At 47.4% G+C, this 15,848-nt stretch overlaps 1 pseudogene; it reads right to left on the reverse strand.

The window, feature by feature from the left end:
* Window positions 1-953: 953 nt before the first annotated feature.
* Window positions 954-2,827, reverse strand: LOC109390799 (lysine--tRNA ligase pseudogene; annotated as a pseudogene).
* Window positions 2,828-15,848: the final 13,021 nt, after the last annotated feature.

Here is a 15,848-nt window from a genome sequence, read left to right on the forward strand (position 1 = left end):
TTTCTTTTTGTTTTTTCTTAAATTGTATTGGAGAACAGCCATGGTCGTTGGTTACACATTGCTTCCATGCTACAATGGCATAGGCAACTCTTCTAGGGAGGGAAGCAGCTCACAGTGGCCCATGTGGGGATCGAACCAGCAACCTTGGTGTTAGCAGCACCATGCTCTAACTGACAGGGGTTGACCAGTCAACCCCACATGAGGAGGAGGGAAGAAATGAGGTTTAAATTGGACTGGACTTCCAATGACCAGAACGTTTTGGCATCTGCTGAAGGGATCATTACCACGTGGGTAAGGTGGGGGATTTGCCTGGAGGCAGAAAAGGAAGGGAAAAGAGCCATTTATGTCAATGGCACCATCAATCAGTTACTCGTCCACTATATCACTGAATTCTCCAAACAACCATGTAAGGCAGATACGGTGATTATTGCAGTTTTAAAGATGAGACAACCAGGAGATTAAGGAACTTAATCAAAATCACACAGCGAAGGAGTAGCTGAGCTGGGATTTGAACTCTCACTGAGGGGCTCTGAAGCTAAATCTCTGCACAGCACCAGCTCCCCAGAGGGGAGCCTAAGCTGGCGCTACAAGCAAGCATCTCCTCCCTCAGCTACTCCCTGAATGAACCCAGGAACGAAGCTCGCTTCCTGCCCAGATATCTTACTGCATTTTCAGATGTCTGCTAAATAACAAGAACTGACTTTATTTTTTAACAGCTAGAGCATTCCATTGTGGTTGGTTGTGTTTGTTTGTTTGTTTGTATTTGTTTTTAGAGACAAATGGTTTGTTTGGTAACAAGGAGTAAAAAAGGAGTTCTTAATTCCTTTTCTTTCTTCCGGTGACTGAATTGCGATAATCAAATAGACAACAACATACTAGAATTCCCTTGCAGTCCTGGATCTTTTGCAGAAATACAAGGCTGCCTGGGTTATGTGACTTGCAATTATTATTTTCTAGGCAGAAGTGCCAGCTGTTGTGCTTGCCAGTGTTATCAGCAGTTGCTACATTTTCCTTCTTGTCTTCGGGTTTCATGGCAGGAAAGAGAAGTAACTTCCTTGATGTTACTGGAGTTTGTGAGAAACATGGTGACTCGGTCGATGCCCATGCCCGTCCCGGCCAGCGGTGGGGGGCAGCCTATATTCCAGGGAGGTGCAGAAAATTTCTTCTATGAACATGTCCTCATCCTCGCCAGCAGCCGTGGCCTTGGCCTGTTCGTCAAAAAGCTGCCACTACCCTTATGGGGTCCTTCAGCTCGGTGTAGGCATTGCAGATTTCCTTCCTCACGACAGACAGCTCAAAGCACTCAGTCAGACCCTCTTTAGAACAGTGCCATTTGGCCAAAGGGCTCATGATCTGCGGGTGATCACAGACAAATGTAGGATGGATACATGTCACTCCAGGAACTCCCCAACAAGCTTATCGAGGAGCCTGGCTCTGGTCCGAGGCAGAGGGCATTCAACAGCTATTGCCACACAGATATATATCATCAAGAATTTTGCGAGTTCCTTCAGTTTTGAAGAGGTTAGTTTCTGGAAGCTTCACCCTCAGGGCTTTCTCAAGCTCTTCTACCATGCTGATTCTCTGGAAGTGTGGGGTGAAGTCAGTCTCATAGGCTTGGCCCTCCGGGCCATCTGGGTGGTAGGTGACCTTGTAACTGCCTGTAAGGTGCTTCACCACCCCTGAAATCATCTTCTCTGTGAGATTGCGATAGCCTGCGTAGGCCATGTAGAACTCACAGGTGGTGAACTCAGGACTGTGAGTCAAATCAATTCCTTCATTCCAGAACTGGTGTCCAATTTCATAAACTCGGTCAAGTCAATGCCACCAACCACCGGCATCTTATGCAGAGTTCTGGAGCAATTCTCATATGTAAATTCATGTCCAGCTCACTGTGGTAGGTGATAAAAGGCTTGGCCACAGCTCCCCGTGGGATGATGTTCATCATGGGAGTTTCAACCTCTAGGAGTCCCAACTTATCCAAGAAATGTAGAGCAGATGATAAACTTCTGTCTCACAAATCATCCAGGATCAAGTCCAAGTATCTCAGAAAATATCGTGTTTCCTTGTCTTTGAGGCCAAAGGACAGGTGAGGTAACATACGCAAGCAAGGAGACAGCAGTGTGATCTCATAGGGGATCACGCTCAGCTCACCCTCCGTGGTTTTCCCAGGATTCCCCTGAACTCCAATGATGTCTCCTCGACTCAGTTTATTGTTGATACGAGTAAATTCTTCTGATTTATAATTCTGGAATTATAATTCCAAGTCATTTTCATGACTTGCAACTTGAACTCCTCTCCTCGAAGCTCATAGAAGAGGAGCTTTCCCCCAGAAACTCTTTTGGCATGGATCCTTCCTGCCACCGCTCAGGTGATGTCACTCGGGTGGTCCCCAGGCTGCAGGTGACTATATTCTTGGATGAAGGGGGTGAGGGAGATGTCTACATGGAACTTGTGGGGGTACGGGCCTTCCCCATTGACCTCCAGTTGGTGGACTGCTTGGCTGCGGCTCTCGTAGTGTTGCTTTGGGCCCAGGCTCTCCTCCTGGGCACCCACATCATGGTGAGTGGTGTGGCTGGTGGCAGCAGCATTGTCCCGCCTTACTTGTTTCTCACTGAGCCCCTTCTGCTTGGCCTCCTTCTCTGCTACGTTTTTCTCAGCGTTCAGGCATCTCTTTAGCTCACTTCTTTTATTACAAAGTGGCTCGTCCCCGTGAAGCGCTGTGATGGGAGTGAGTTGACACAGTCGCAGCTCCCTCTTCCGCCTCTGTGCCCAGGAGGTTTGGCACAGGGGCTCCCCTAACAAGCCTGACAGCAGCTTGCGTCAACATGGCAGAGCACCCCGGAACTGGTGATTATCACTGCTTTTTGCTCAGTTTGGGCTCTCCTCTGTCTACGTTCACCTCAGCCGCCCGCACCGCAGCCATCGCTCCAAAGGGTGGGAGCTAAGAAGCCCTTTTTAAAAAATTACTTTTATGTTTCAATTACAGTTGACATGCAATATTATTTTATATTAGTTTCAGGTGTACTGAATAATGGTCAGACATTTATATAATGTACAAAGTGATCCACTAACTAGTCTAGTACCCACTAGGCACCCTACATAGTTATTGCAATATTATTGACTGTACTCCCTAAGCTGTATTTTACATCCCAGGGACTATTTTGTAACTACCCCTTTGTGCTTTGTAATCCCGTCCCCTTTCTCACCCTGTCCCCCAGCTCCCCTCCTATCTGGCAACCACAGTTGGAGAAACTTACACGTTTAAAGGGCTGTGTGGTTAACACACATAACAGTCATTCAGTAAGTACTTAGGAGGCTCCTGCCACCGTGTTCAGCACCTCCCAACTGCTCTGAGAGGGGGGCTTAGCAGGCAATTCTTTCATCTGTCCCCTGCATAGGAGGGAAGGGACACATAGAAAGACTGCATTTGTCCAAGGTCACACAGAGCTGGGGCTGCCACCACCACCACTACCACCACCACACATTTCGAGAGTGCTCAGTATGTGCCAGCGCTGTGCTAAGTGCTCCACACAGCCCCACCCAGTACCCTTTCCACTACTCCAGCCGGCTTTCCCACACTCCCTACTTTCCTGTGTGGAGCCCATGGTTGTCTGGCCAAAGGCTCAGGGAAGACCCTATAGTGGGGAGCCTGGGGGGTCTTAGAGAACACAGGGAAATTGACTTCCTTCCCCAGGGCCAGCTCATCACGCCTGCTGACCTGCTGCTGTAGATGGTGGTGACAGTTCATCCTCTAGAAATAAGTGGATAGAGGTGCCCGCTGCATGCACTGCTTCGTTGCTTCCTGCGAGCCCTTGTCAGGCTTCAAGCTTTTAGCCAGGCTGTCAAACTCCTCAGTGTGGCTGTGCCCCCCACTTCCTTGCATTTTGTTTCAGCTTCTAGAGGCCACCTGGGTTGATTTCTGCTCCTGTCATCACATCGCCTTCTCTTACTCTGATCCTCCTGCCTTCCTTTCATAAGGACCCTTGTGACGGCATTGAGTCTGTCCAGATAATCCAGGAAAACTCCCCCATCTCAAGATCCTTTACTTAATCATATCTGCAGAGGCCCTTTTGCCATGAGAAGTACGTATTTGCGGGCTCTGGGGATTAGGACATGGACATCTCGTGGGGAAGGAAGGGTGGGACATTATCCTGCCTATCACACTGGCCTAACTACTGCGTAAGGAATCTTGATATAGCAGAAAGAGGCCTGGGGCGGGAATTAGGAATCCAGGTTCTAGTCTGGACCCCGTGTTGACTCGCTATGGGACTGTGGGCCAATCCCTTGCCTTTCTGGACTTTGAGTAGATACAAGATGAAGGGCCAGGCCCGATGGTCCCTCTCACAGGCACCTTTCAGCCTCCACTTTACATGCTTCTACATACAAGCTTTAGGCTTGGGGTTCTATCCAGCCACTCTTTTTATATGCATGTGCCCATTTCTTCCCATCCCCAGGGTCAAGGGAGCATGCCTTCTGCGAAGGCCTGGGAGGCCTGCGACCCATCCTCCGCTGCCCGCTCCCTTCCTCTTCCGTTCTATCATATGGCCTCTGAGCCTTTCATCCAGAATGACTTTGAAGCCCTGCTATTGATTTTCCTGTCACTTCAGTTCATACCCTCCCACTCTCGACCTTCCTTTAAGTAGAAGTTTGAAAACCCAATTGGGACCAAAAAAAAAAAAGAAGAAAAAAGAAAACAGATTGCCCACATGATTTTAGGGGCTGGGCTGATAGAGTAGCTCTTCCAAGAGACTGAGTGTCAAGTGCTTGGGAGGAAGTAATAGAGATGTCCCTTAAATACTCATTTCTGATATGAGCCGGCCTATTCTTTCATTTGCGGTTGATGGGTGTTCCAGCCATGGGCTCCTAGCAGTTACTGAAAAGAGAAAGTGGAAAGCCAGATCATTTTCTTTTTTTGCCAAATAGGAAGCCTGCTTTGTAAAAAGCGAACCGGTAGCCTGTTGGGCCTCCACGTTTTCTACTAGCCAAGCCACTGATGTCTGCTGGCTGGTGTCTCTGGTTGATCACCTCCTCCATCTCTTCTCTCACTGATACAATCATTGATGAGCATCTCCTTTTTCTCCTTTGCATGGATGGTAGGTAGTGCATGTGCCTTGAAGTCAGAGCTTCATTCATTCCAAAAATGTTTATTGGGTGCCTACTTTATGTTGGGTGCTTGGCCAGGCACTGGGGACAAAATGACAAGCAAAACAGATAGAGGGCGTGTCCTCAAGGAGCTGAGACAGGTGGAGAAAACATGGTAGTCGCATAACCCCAAAGTATGGAATTACAAATTGTGGCAAATGCCATGCACGAAAGGTTGGGGAAGTTATGAGAGCTAATTCCAAGACGGCATCGCCTAGTTGAGGGGTTAAGAGAGGCCACCCTGAGGAAAACCTAAGCCAAGAATTAATTGGGTGACAGAGAGGGGGTGATGCAGACAGAGCAATCTGCTCACACACAGCTCTGAGCAAGTCTGAGGGCCTCAGAAGAATGTGGAGGGTGAAGAGAGAGGGAAAGGAGGAGCCACACGTAATGGGGAGTTTTGAATGTATTAATTCTGCATAACATCTGTGAACAAGTTAACTTTCAGTGTCCTCATCCTTAAAAATGGGTACAGTGATACTTTTGTTGCAGAGTGGCTTTGAGGAGTCACTGAGATAAAGTGTGTCAAGCGCTTAGCCCAGAACTTGGTCTATTACAATCCTACAATAAATGGCAGCAATACTTTTATGACTGTGCAAGGTGCACCATTGGTGAGAACCAGGTGGAAAAAGATGAATCAGATTTGGTCCCTGTCTTCGAGCAGCTTCTGACACAGTTGAGGAGATCAGCAATAACTAGCCTACAAGTATGCCAGAATTTCTCCGCTGGTACTGCAGCGTGAGTGAGCTCAAAGGAGGGAGCACTGACTCTGGGGAAGTCAGGGAAGGCTGCTTGGAGGGGGAGGCGTCTACATGCACCATCAACATGAACCTACATAATTCTAGTCAGGCAGGAAAGCGAGGAACATCTTGGCCTCCCTGGGAGCATCTGGGATGCAGAGAGAGAAACAGCTGTGCTCCCAGCCTTCCTGCTGCAGAGAAAAGGAACTCGGAGGTGTTGTTTCTCTTTTAATCCAGCTGTGAGCCTTTTTTAGACCAGCTGTCCTCCCCATGCTGAGCCCCAAGGAATGAGGCTTGGAGCCTCAGAATGACATTAAAATGCTTCCCAGGAAGAGGCTCCAGTGGAGCAGGTGAGAAGCTAACAGCAGCAGCAGCAGCAGCGGCAGCGGCAGCAGCAAACAACGAGAGCTCAGAAGGGGAGGCAGGGAATGCTTCCCTGCGCCAACTTGTTGAACCATCTTGGACAAGTCCCCTCACTTATGGGCCTTGGTTTTCTCACCTGTAAAGTGAGATGATTGGTCTAGATGGCCCCTGATGACATGTGTCCTTCTGACAGTCTGTGTTTCCAGATGGAAACTATGGGAAATGGCTACATGCTCCCTTGTTAAGGTTTTGGGGACAATTTCTATCAAAAGCAAAAAAGAAAATGGAGGCAATTCCCCAGGGAATTCTGACTCTCCCGCCTCCCCCTCAAAAACTTTGTGCTCTAAAATCTACACAGCTGCAACCTAAGTGAGTTTAGGAGCCTAAAATATATCTGGCAAATACATTAACTTCACTTCATTTTCCTGATCGAGTCCTAGTATCAATGTTTCTAATAAATATGTGACCACAAGCAAGTCACTTAGCCTTTCCAAGGGTCTGTTTCCTCTTCTTAAAATGAAGACATCTGACAGAATCATCAGTTTGGACCCCTTCACGTCTGTTTTCTCTGCTCTTTTTTTTTTTTCAGCTGAGCCATCCTGCCACCTGTTGGCAGCTCAGCGGCAGCTCAGCTTGGGCTGGGACTCGAACTGCTGTTGCTCAGAGCTCGCACCCTTGAGCCAACTCTTAACCAACTGAACCACTTGGCTGGCCCTTCTCTGCTCTTTTTTATTCATGACTTTGATCCTTGTGTAGGTCACTCATGTCCAGCAACAAGGGAGATGTGGGAAAGCAACCCAGGTGATCTAGCATCTCCCTGAGCCAGTGTTGTGATCTGAATAAAGTCATGTGTATAATGGTGCCTTTTGTAGACCAGCAGAGCAGCAGAGCAGTTATCAGCACGGACCTTGAGGCAGGCAGCCTGGGATCAAATATGGCCTCTGTCACTTACTAGTGGTATGGCCTTGAGCAAGTGCCAATTAGTGTGAAGCATGTATAATTCTATTTAGGCAGAAAAGCAAGAAGACTCAGTTTCCTTATCTGTAAAATGGGAATGAAGGTTCTGCCTATTGCTTAGAGTTGTTATCAAGATTAAATATACAGTGCTTTCCAAATTTCTGTCTATTGTAGTATAAAGCATAGTTTCTCTGATAAATGGGCAGCTGATCCTGACCTTTGGCCCTAGGGTTAGGGAAATAGGGAATGGTGGGGACCCAGGCCAAGTAGAGCGTGTACATTGTCTCGAAATGCGGCAGTTTACTCCAGCTGACTCTAACATCGTAGGTCTCAGTGCTGCCAGATCTGATTCTTTTCAAGAGAAAACGGAAACCTGGATTTTTATGTAAAATTGCCTGACCTTAAGATATTGGTTCACAATTTTTCTTACAACACATGGTGCAAATAAGACATGGCTGCCGCCAGGATGTGGGCCACCGTTTGCCAGTTTGTAACCTCCATTAGGTGCTCCATGAATTACAGGAAAAGCCCAAATCATCTAATTTAGCTCCCTTAACAACCCCATTTCACAGATAAGGAAACTGAGGCCAAGGCTAAGAAAGGTGAAATGATGTCCTCAACGTTGTTATATGGCTGGATTATATTAGAGCCAGGACTCTAACTTAGGTCTTTTGACTCCTAGTTTGGTGCCCTTTTGACAAAGCATAGGAATCCTTCTAGAACATAATAGCCTGGGAGCTAAGCTGCCTGGGGCTGACTAGAAGCCCTGCAGGAGCTCAGGAACTAGAGACACAGTGCTCCCTGCTTTTCTCCCATGTCCTTTCCTGCAGTGCTTACAGATAACAGTAGTGTGAGATCCACCACAGAGCCTCAACCAATGTGCTTGCGTATAATACCCGCAGCCCCAACCGTGGCTCAGGGCACATGTGTGGGGGATGTGTGTGTGATCAGGAGCTTTGAGGAAACAGCATTGTCTCAGCGGTTTCCCTCACGTCAAGCCTCTCAGTTCTGCCCACTTTTCCTGAGGTCAGATGCAAAATGTCTTTTAGTTGCAAAGTGTCTTTTAAAAAAGGTTACAGAACAAAATAATCCTCAATATACAATATAATTATAAGATATAACCTGCTTTGTGGTTAAATACTTGACCTTTAGCAAATTTCAAGCTAAAAAAATTGGATGGTTTTATTGTTAATAAAAACAAGATTAGCAAATGAAAATCTATAATTCTTATGAGAAAGATCTAAAGAATGGCTGTCTCTCATTGAGCTTTCAGACACCCTCCCCACCACCCACTTCCCTTGGTGCCTCCTCCTCTTTGAGAAGCTTGATAAATGTACCTAGATTGCCTTCTAAAATCTCTCACTTGGGCCCCAATTCTCAACCTTCATTTCCTTCCCTTTAAATTCTAGTGCAAACCAGCTCAGCCCTCCCGTCAGCGCCCGTTGGCTCTGACAGGCTCTCTGCCCATCGGGAAGTCCACTCTGCTCCGTGCTAAGAACATCGTTAGGGATGACTGGAATGTGGACCGCTGGCGAATCGCTTTAGAAACGAGTTTCCGCTTTGGCAGGAGATGGAGCAGAGATGATCCCGCTGGGGGACCAGTGTGGCTTATCAGCCTTAGTCCCAACTCTGTGTTCTTTACTGGGGTTTTTCATCATTTCTTTTCCTTCGATTGCTTCCTCTCAAAGGTATTTGCATTTAAACAAGAGTTGGCTCCCCTGCTGACTACTTCCCCACCTCTTTGATTCCCTTGCTAAGGCAGCCCTTTGCTGGCGTGTTGGTGTCTGGATGGGCTCCATGGCAACAGCCAGGAGTTGAATGGTGTGAACTTCACCTCTTCCCTTTTGCAGATGCTGTTCACAGAGTAGGCACATTTAGGAGAGAAATCGAGCAAGTGAAAACAGAACTGTTTGTCACCTCTGGGTCTCCAGAACCTGCCTTGGAAACCCCTGGCAAGAGTGAAGTGGATAAAATTTCTCAGAGGAAGAGTCCCCTGGGGGATGTTTTAATGCCAAGAGCACAGGGTTCTATCCAGGGAAAACCGTACAAGGACCAGGAAGAACAAGGTCCCAGGGTCTCCCGACACTGACCTGTGGCATAACCTGAATAGACAGGTGACCTCTGGTTAACCTGAGTGCTTTGCACACTGTTGGGTGGGTGAGGGGCCTCTGAAGCTGAACCCCAGGTCCCTCTGCTTGTGGGGCTTAGCTCACCTTGTGCTCTAGCAGAGGAGTTCAGCATATTAAACATACAAGCTCTGTTGTCAGACAAAGCTGGGTCCCAAACCCAGCTGCATCCCAGACAAGGCTTTTGACTTCAGACATACAGCTTAACTGTTTGAAGCCTCGGTTTCCCCATGTGACTTTGCAGTGTATACACGTGTACAAGAGTGTATTTTCCCACCCTATTGATGTTGGACGTGGCCACATGACTTACTTGGGCCAGTGGGATGTTAAGGACTTGCTGTGAGCAGAGGCCATATATGTGCTTCCAAGGTTTGGTTTGGTTCTTGCATCTATAATTCACCATGGGGAGAACATGGACTTCACAGTATTGGGTCTAAGAAGAATGAGGACACACGTGGGACACACTAGAGACAAACATCAGCCTGGAGGCAACCTACGGCTGGAAGCTGAGCCCCTCTCAAACTGGCCTGCAGACACATGAACTAGAAAACGAAATGCTTTTTATTACAAGCCACTGAGTTTGGGGGGTAGCTTGCTATGGAGCAATATTGTGGCCATAGCTGACTAATACTGAAAGCTACAACAGTGAGAATTAAAGGAGCATATGCATATGTTGCCTGGATGCTAGCATCTCCATGCGCCACTGCTTGGTTCAGTCTGTACCAGCCCCAAGGTAGGACTCTGACTTTATCAACGCTCCCTTCCCTGGCCTCCCACCCCCACCAAAATCCAGTCCATGACCTCACGAAGCAACATAAACTTTACTAACATCTGGTCATCACTCTCTATGTGCCTCCAAATCCCAGGCTCCTCCTGAGACCTTCTTTATCATTCCTTTTATTCTCAGAGGCAGTGAGCTCTGGCTTTCTCCTTCCAGCCTTATATCCTATGCCCACCACTTAATGCCGCCTTCAGGTACACCCAAGGCCATCAGCAAGCGAGACATCAGTTGCCAAGATCCACCCCCTTACACGATGTGGCACTCGCTATCATGGCTCTGCCTATAGCCCCTTGGCATTCACTGATCCCAAACTGCCACTTCTGCTTCTTCATGAATGTACCTGTGACTTTGTCTAAAGACCCTGCTCAGCCTGTATGTGGGCAGGACAGAAATGCCAGGGAGTGGCCTCCCTGGGTGATGGACAGGTGTTGGTGGATACGTCCCTCAGCTTCTTTACCCCTTGGAATGGGCAGCTCTGAGGCATATTCTGTGCTGCCTCCCTGAGGACCCCAGCAGACTGAGCCCTATTGTCCACAGTAGTCGTCCTCTCAGAACTACACCTGGTATTGACCCCTTTCCCTCCCTTGTCTTTCTTAACCCACTTAGTTATCATCACTTCCTGGGATCACCTCCCAAATAAGCTATGTGCATCCTGATCTTTGTCTCAGGGTCTCCCTCTGGAGGCATTCAACTTCAAACATGTGTGTCAGTGTGTACAAATGTATAGATGATATATAGGACAAGGAAATATTTTTCTTGCTATAAATAATAGGTTTTCGCTTTCTTAATGCAGTGCCAAGCAGATAGCAGTAAATGGTGGCCATCATAATGATGATAACTTTTGAAATTTTTGTGGACTTTAGCTGGGGTGCACTTGGCCTTGTCCCCCAGGAATCAGGAATCTTCTTAGTAGACTTTCCTTGCTGTTCCTTGAACACCTGAACACATGGATACCTGTTTCCCTTGCAGCCCCTGGTTTAGCCTTAATAATAATAACAACCCATAACATCTAAGGAACCTTTTAGAGTTCATAAAATGAATTATATTCATTCACTCACCATTCCTTTATTGAACCATTGTGTTTTCAAATGCCTACTATATGCCAGGCATTGCCCAAGGTGCTGGGAAAAGAGCAGGGGCCAGGACGGGCAACGCCTGTGCCCCTGTGGGATTTAAGCTCAAAAGGGGCAGAGGCACCCAACTTAATACTGAATCAATTAAGTTAATTAATATTCTAAACACATATTTAAAAACACGTATTTTACAGACAAATAATTAAACAAGAGCTTACCGTGGTAAGTGCTACATGAAAAATAGAACAGAACTGTGTGCTAGGGAGGGATTGGGGGGCACTTTTTAGATGGGTGATCAGGGCGAGTGACTGCAAAGAGAACAGGTACCCAAAAGTTCAGGTGTTTAGCTAGAGTATGGCGATGATATTTCTCATCTTATTGTAGAATCTTATAACAACCTTGCCAGGTACCTATTCTTAATCCCCTCCCCTGCTGCCCCCCCCTTTTTTCCCCAGTAAGAAAATCATAGCTCAGAGGAATCAGATAACATGCCCCACATCACCCAGGAACTGGAACTTGAAGCCAGTTGTTGGAAGGTTATTCAGGCGGCACTGAGCAGCAGAAGACCTCAGATGAGATGTCAGAAATCCGGATGACTGCCCCGCCCACCCCAACCCTCAACTTTAAGCCAAGTATCATTGATGACTACCCGTTCCCCGCCCCACCCCCCACTCACCCCCGCACCTGCTCAGTGCTACCAGCCAATACACCCAGCAGGAGGAAGGCAATCCTCACCAGTCCTTCCCCAACAGAGCCAGCTGGATGCCTGGTGCGACACATGCTGCCTGGCCTCCCACAGCAGCCAAAGATGCCAGCTGTCACCTGGCAGCCTTTGGATAATGCATCGATGCATGGAAGTGCCATTGCTAACTCAATCACACCTCCCCGCTGCATGTGGCAGCCACAGAACCATAGCATGAACACGAAGGGAAGGGCTTCCATTTCCAGACACGGTGCCAGTGATGGGCAGGGTGGCTGGGGAGGCTGGTTCCTGCGTGTAGGCTAGCACGCATGCCTTCCCAGTCTTCAGGCTCTGAGTTCAGGGTTCCATCGATATAACCTTTCGGAGTTTACCCCCATTGGAAACTAACCAGAGGTTCCCACTGTCTAAAATTTTCCTTTAGGGGGAAATAGAGGCACAGACCAGGCAATAGCTTGCTTATAGCCAATGCTATTATGAATGCTGGCTAGGACCTAGGGCCCCTCTAAATCTCTGTCTTCAACCAAGCGTTGCACCTGCTATGTTCCAAGCATTGCACTAGATGCTGATAAGCTCACTTCTACCGAGGAAAAGAGAAACATGAAGAGTTATGAGCATTACATTAGAAGGATGTGATAGAAGTAGGTGTGGGTCATCTAAACAGAGACCCTAAAGTAGGAAACCAACACTTCTCCATTGGTGGAGAGGCAGAGTGGATGGGGTCTTGAAGGTTTAATGCAAAAGTAATGCTTGAACTTTCTCCTGCTCTTTCCAATAAGATTTATTAGAGCTCTCCTTGTGCTTAAACTCATTACATTAAAAGTAAAAAAAACCAAAAAACCCCCACTTATTTTTAGTTTCAGTATTTAGTTTGAGCATTTAATCATGGAAGAAGCATCATCATCAAGCTGTGTGAGTTTTAGCAAGACCGTAAACCTCTCTGTGCCTCAGTTTATTCAAAGCGTGCTTGGGAAGACTGAATGAGTGAAAATGTATAAAGTGCTTAGCACAGGGCCCTGCAGTATGCTATGATTCTTGCATTATAGCCCAGAGGACACCATTAGGTGGAGATCAGGTATAAATGAGCGACTGCAGCAATTCAGACATTGGGAATTTCCAAACACTGCTGCTCTTGGGAGCTGCAGAAGCCAGGTCCTGCCTCAGTGAGCTGGGAGTCTGCGGATGAGGCCTAGACCGTGGTTAATCTGCAGTGTTGCTGCGAGGGTTGCTATGGGATGTCGTTTTGGTCTATGAATGTGATGCTTATTGTTTCTCAAAAGACAAATGTGTGGCCTGGGGGTTTTGTTTGTTTGTTTGTTTGCCACAGGCCAGCATTTGCCTTGTTTGCTAAAACACACATACAAACAAACCAAAAAAAAAAAAGAGTCCACACTGCAAAGCATTTCTATGGAGAGGCGAGATGCATGTTTAGGCAAATCAGGGACAGTAACGCTCCAGCACAGCCATTGTCAAAGCCTGCTGAACTTGTGACTGCGCGTGGAGAGGTTCTGCACAGAGATGACTCCCCTAAGCGGGTCTCAGGTCTTTGGTGTTTGCTGGGAAGGACTGGCAAAGACCAGGACAGGTCAGATGTGAGCAGAACAGAGCAGTAGATGGGAACTTAGAGCTGAAATCTTACTCCCAAGGGGGCTCTAGTGCATGAAAGACCTACCAAGAAACATCTGGAGGTGGTAGGACCAACAGCCAGCTGATCCCAGCAGGTCCCTGGGGGTGGCCACACACAAGCTGATGAGGAAAAGCAGCATTTGTTTGGCGCTCCAGGTATAGAGCATCTCCAAATTCTTACAGCCTGAGGGAGGCGGGAGGAAGCTCAGGACCTGGGACCTGCCAGAGCGAAAATGAGTTCAAAACTCAGCTTGGGTGCCCAGTGGAGCAGCTGCTCTGTCTCGGTGCCTTCGAGGATGTCATTGTCCCTCCCCCTTCCCCGGGATTTTGTCTTCCATAGGAAGCCATCTGCCTACAGCTACCTTTCAAAACCTGGCGTGGAACTTGCTGATTGAATCATGTCACTGCTCAAAAACCTTCAACAACTCCCCAGTGTGCACAGAAATCCAAATCCGAGGCTCAGCACCCACAGCCCTCCCTAACATGACCCTGAAGTCCCACCACACCCTCCACTCCATGTTTTAACCACAGCACACATACTCACCACAAATAAACCTGTATTTCCTCTCTCTGGGCTCTGCCAATGCTCTGCCTGAAGGGCTTCCTTGCTTTTCCCTCTTCCTAACCTTGTCACTAATTTGACAAGATTTTATTTGAATTGGCCATAGTGACAGCTTGCAAGAAAGGCCACAAGTTCATCCCCTCCTTGAATCCACACCCCCCTGCCATGTAACTTTGAGTGCCCTCCCATTCTGATGCTGGGTTCAGTGGGATGTTAGCAAACAGGATGCAACTAGAAGCCTAAAAAGTGCTTGAACTGATTTTTTTTTTTAATTTTGGAAACCTGCCACCATGGGAATGAGCCAGGCTGCTAGAGGCTGAGAAACCATCCCAGGCAAGAGTCCTGAACCAATCAACCCCAAGAGGACCCGGCATCAGCTCGCAGATGCATGAGTGAGCCCAAATTGCTAACCACACATCCCTGCGCTAAATAAATAGTGGCTGTTGTAAGCTATACACTTTAGATGGTTTCTTAAGCACAATAGATACTGAACGCAGCCATCAATTGTTCTTATCTCCTGCCCTTCCTGTTCGTAATAGCAGCCTGATTGTATATTGATAAACACCCTCCTCCATTCTCAGTCTATGTACATGTTTCTGCTGAAGCCAATTCAACCTGCTTTTCTGACTCCAGAGACAGTCAATCAGCGTATCACTGGCCGTCAGGCTGGGTGCCTGATTCACGGGGTCCAATAAGACTTGTATTTGGGACTTGTTAAAATTCTTGGGAGAATGGTGCCCTTCTTTCAGCAAGGTGGCTAAGCTAGGAGCCTGTCAGCCTTGAGTGGCTGGCAGCAATCTTGGCACTGTGAGAGGAGAGCCTGTATGAGAACGAAGCTCACACAGCAGGGAGAAGAACTGGAAGACAGGGAGGGTGTCCTATGGACATCTCACGTGCTCCAGAGCCACCTGTGCCTGCAGCTCCTTGGGCTTTTCAGGTATGTATAAGACAAGAATATCCTACACTTCTGTTTAACCCAGTATGAATGGGATCTCTGTGATTTATAACCAAACATTTCTGACTGATACATTGCTCAAATGCTACCTTCTCTAAGAAATGTGACCTCATCTCCCGGCAAAAATGGAGGTTTCAATAGATTTTGCATGTGGTCAAGAACACCAATTTCAAGTCTGAGAGACCTGTTCTCAAATGGGTCTGTCATTTGCTAGTTGTGGGTACCAGGCACGCCACTGAACATCTTTAAGCCTGGATCGAATGGCTGCTTTCTGTCACACACCTGACCGTGCTGGCACATAGACAGAGCTCCACCGCTGGTAAGTGCTCCCCTTCCTCTGACCTCTGGGAGTGAGGAGTAAATGAAATCATGTGTATAAATCGCTTGGTACAAGTTAACAGTTGCTATTATTTAAATTTTTTAAAATCATCCCTTACTCTCCTGATGGCAAGCATCATGACTAATTAGCCCTTTAGACCTTATTTATTAGGTCTTATTTTTATTTGTTTTCAGCCCATTGTATAAAGCTTTGAACATAAGTAGATGCATATATTTTTATAGGTGGGTTTCTTAGGCAAGATGATTAGGAATCTGTCCTCTTATCCGAACAAACCTGATCATACTGGTCATCCAATCACCCCCAAACAGGAAAATGGCTGATTTTTGAGAAGGTGTCAGGTTGGAGTCTCAATTACCTTAGTATAATTTCTGGTTCTCTCCTTTGGTGCCCAGAGGGAACATAAACTAGTATCTTTCCTAGTAGCGTAGCTGGGCTCCAGGGTGAGAGCCTGATATAGCACGTGATGTATGCTGAGTGATTTAC

The sequence above is a fragment of the Hipposideros armiger genome, unplaced genomic scaffold (genome assembly GCF_001890085.2).
Source record: "Hipposideros armiger isolate ML-2016 unplaced genomic scaffold, ASM189008v1 scaffold_279, whole genome shotgun sequence".
Lineage (NCBI taxonomy): Eukaryota > Metazoa > Chordata > Mammalia > Chiroptera > Hipposideridae > Hipposideros > Hipposideros armiger.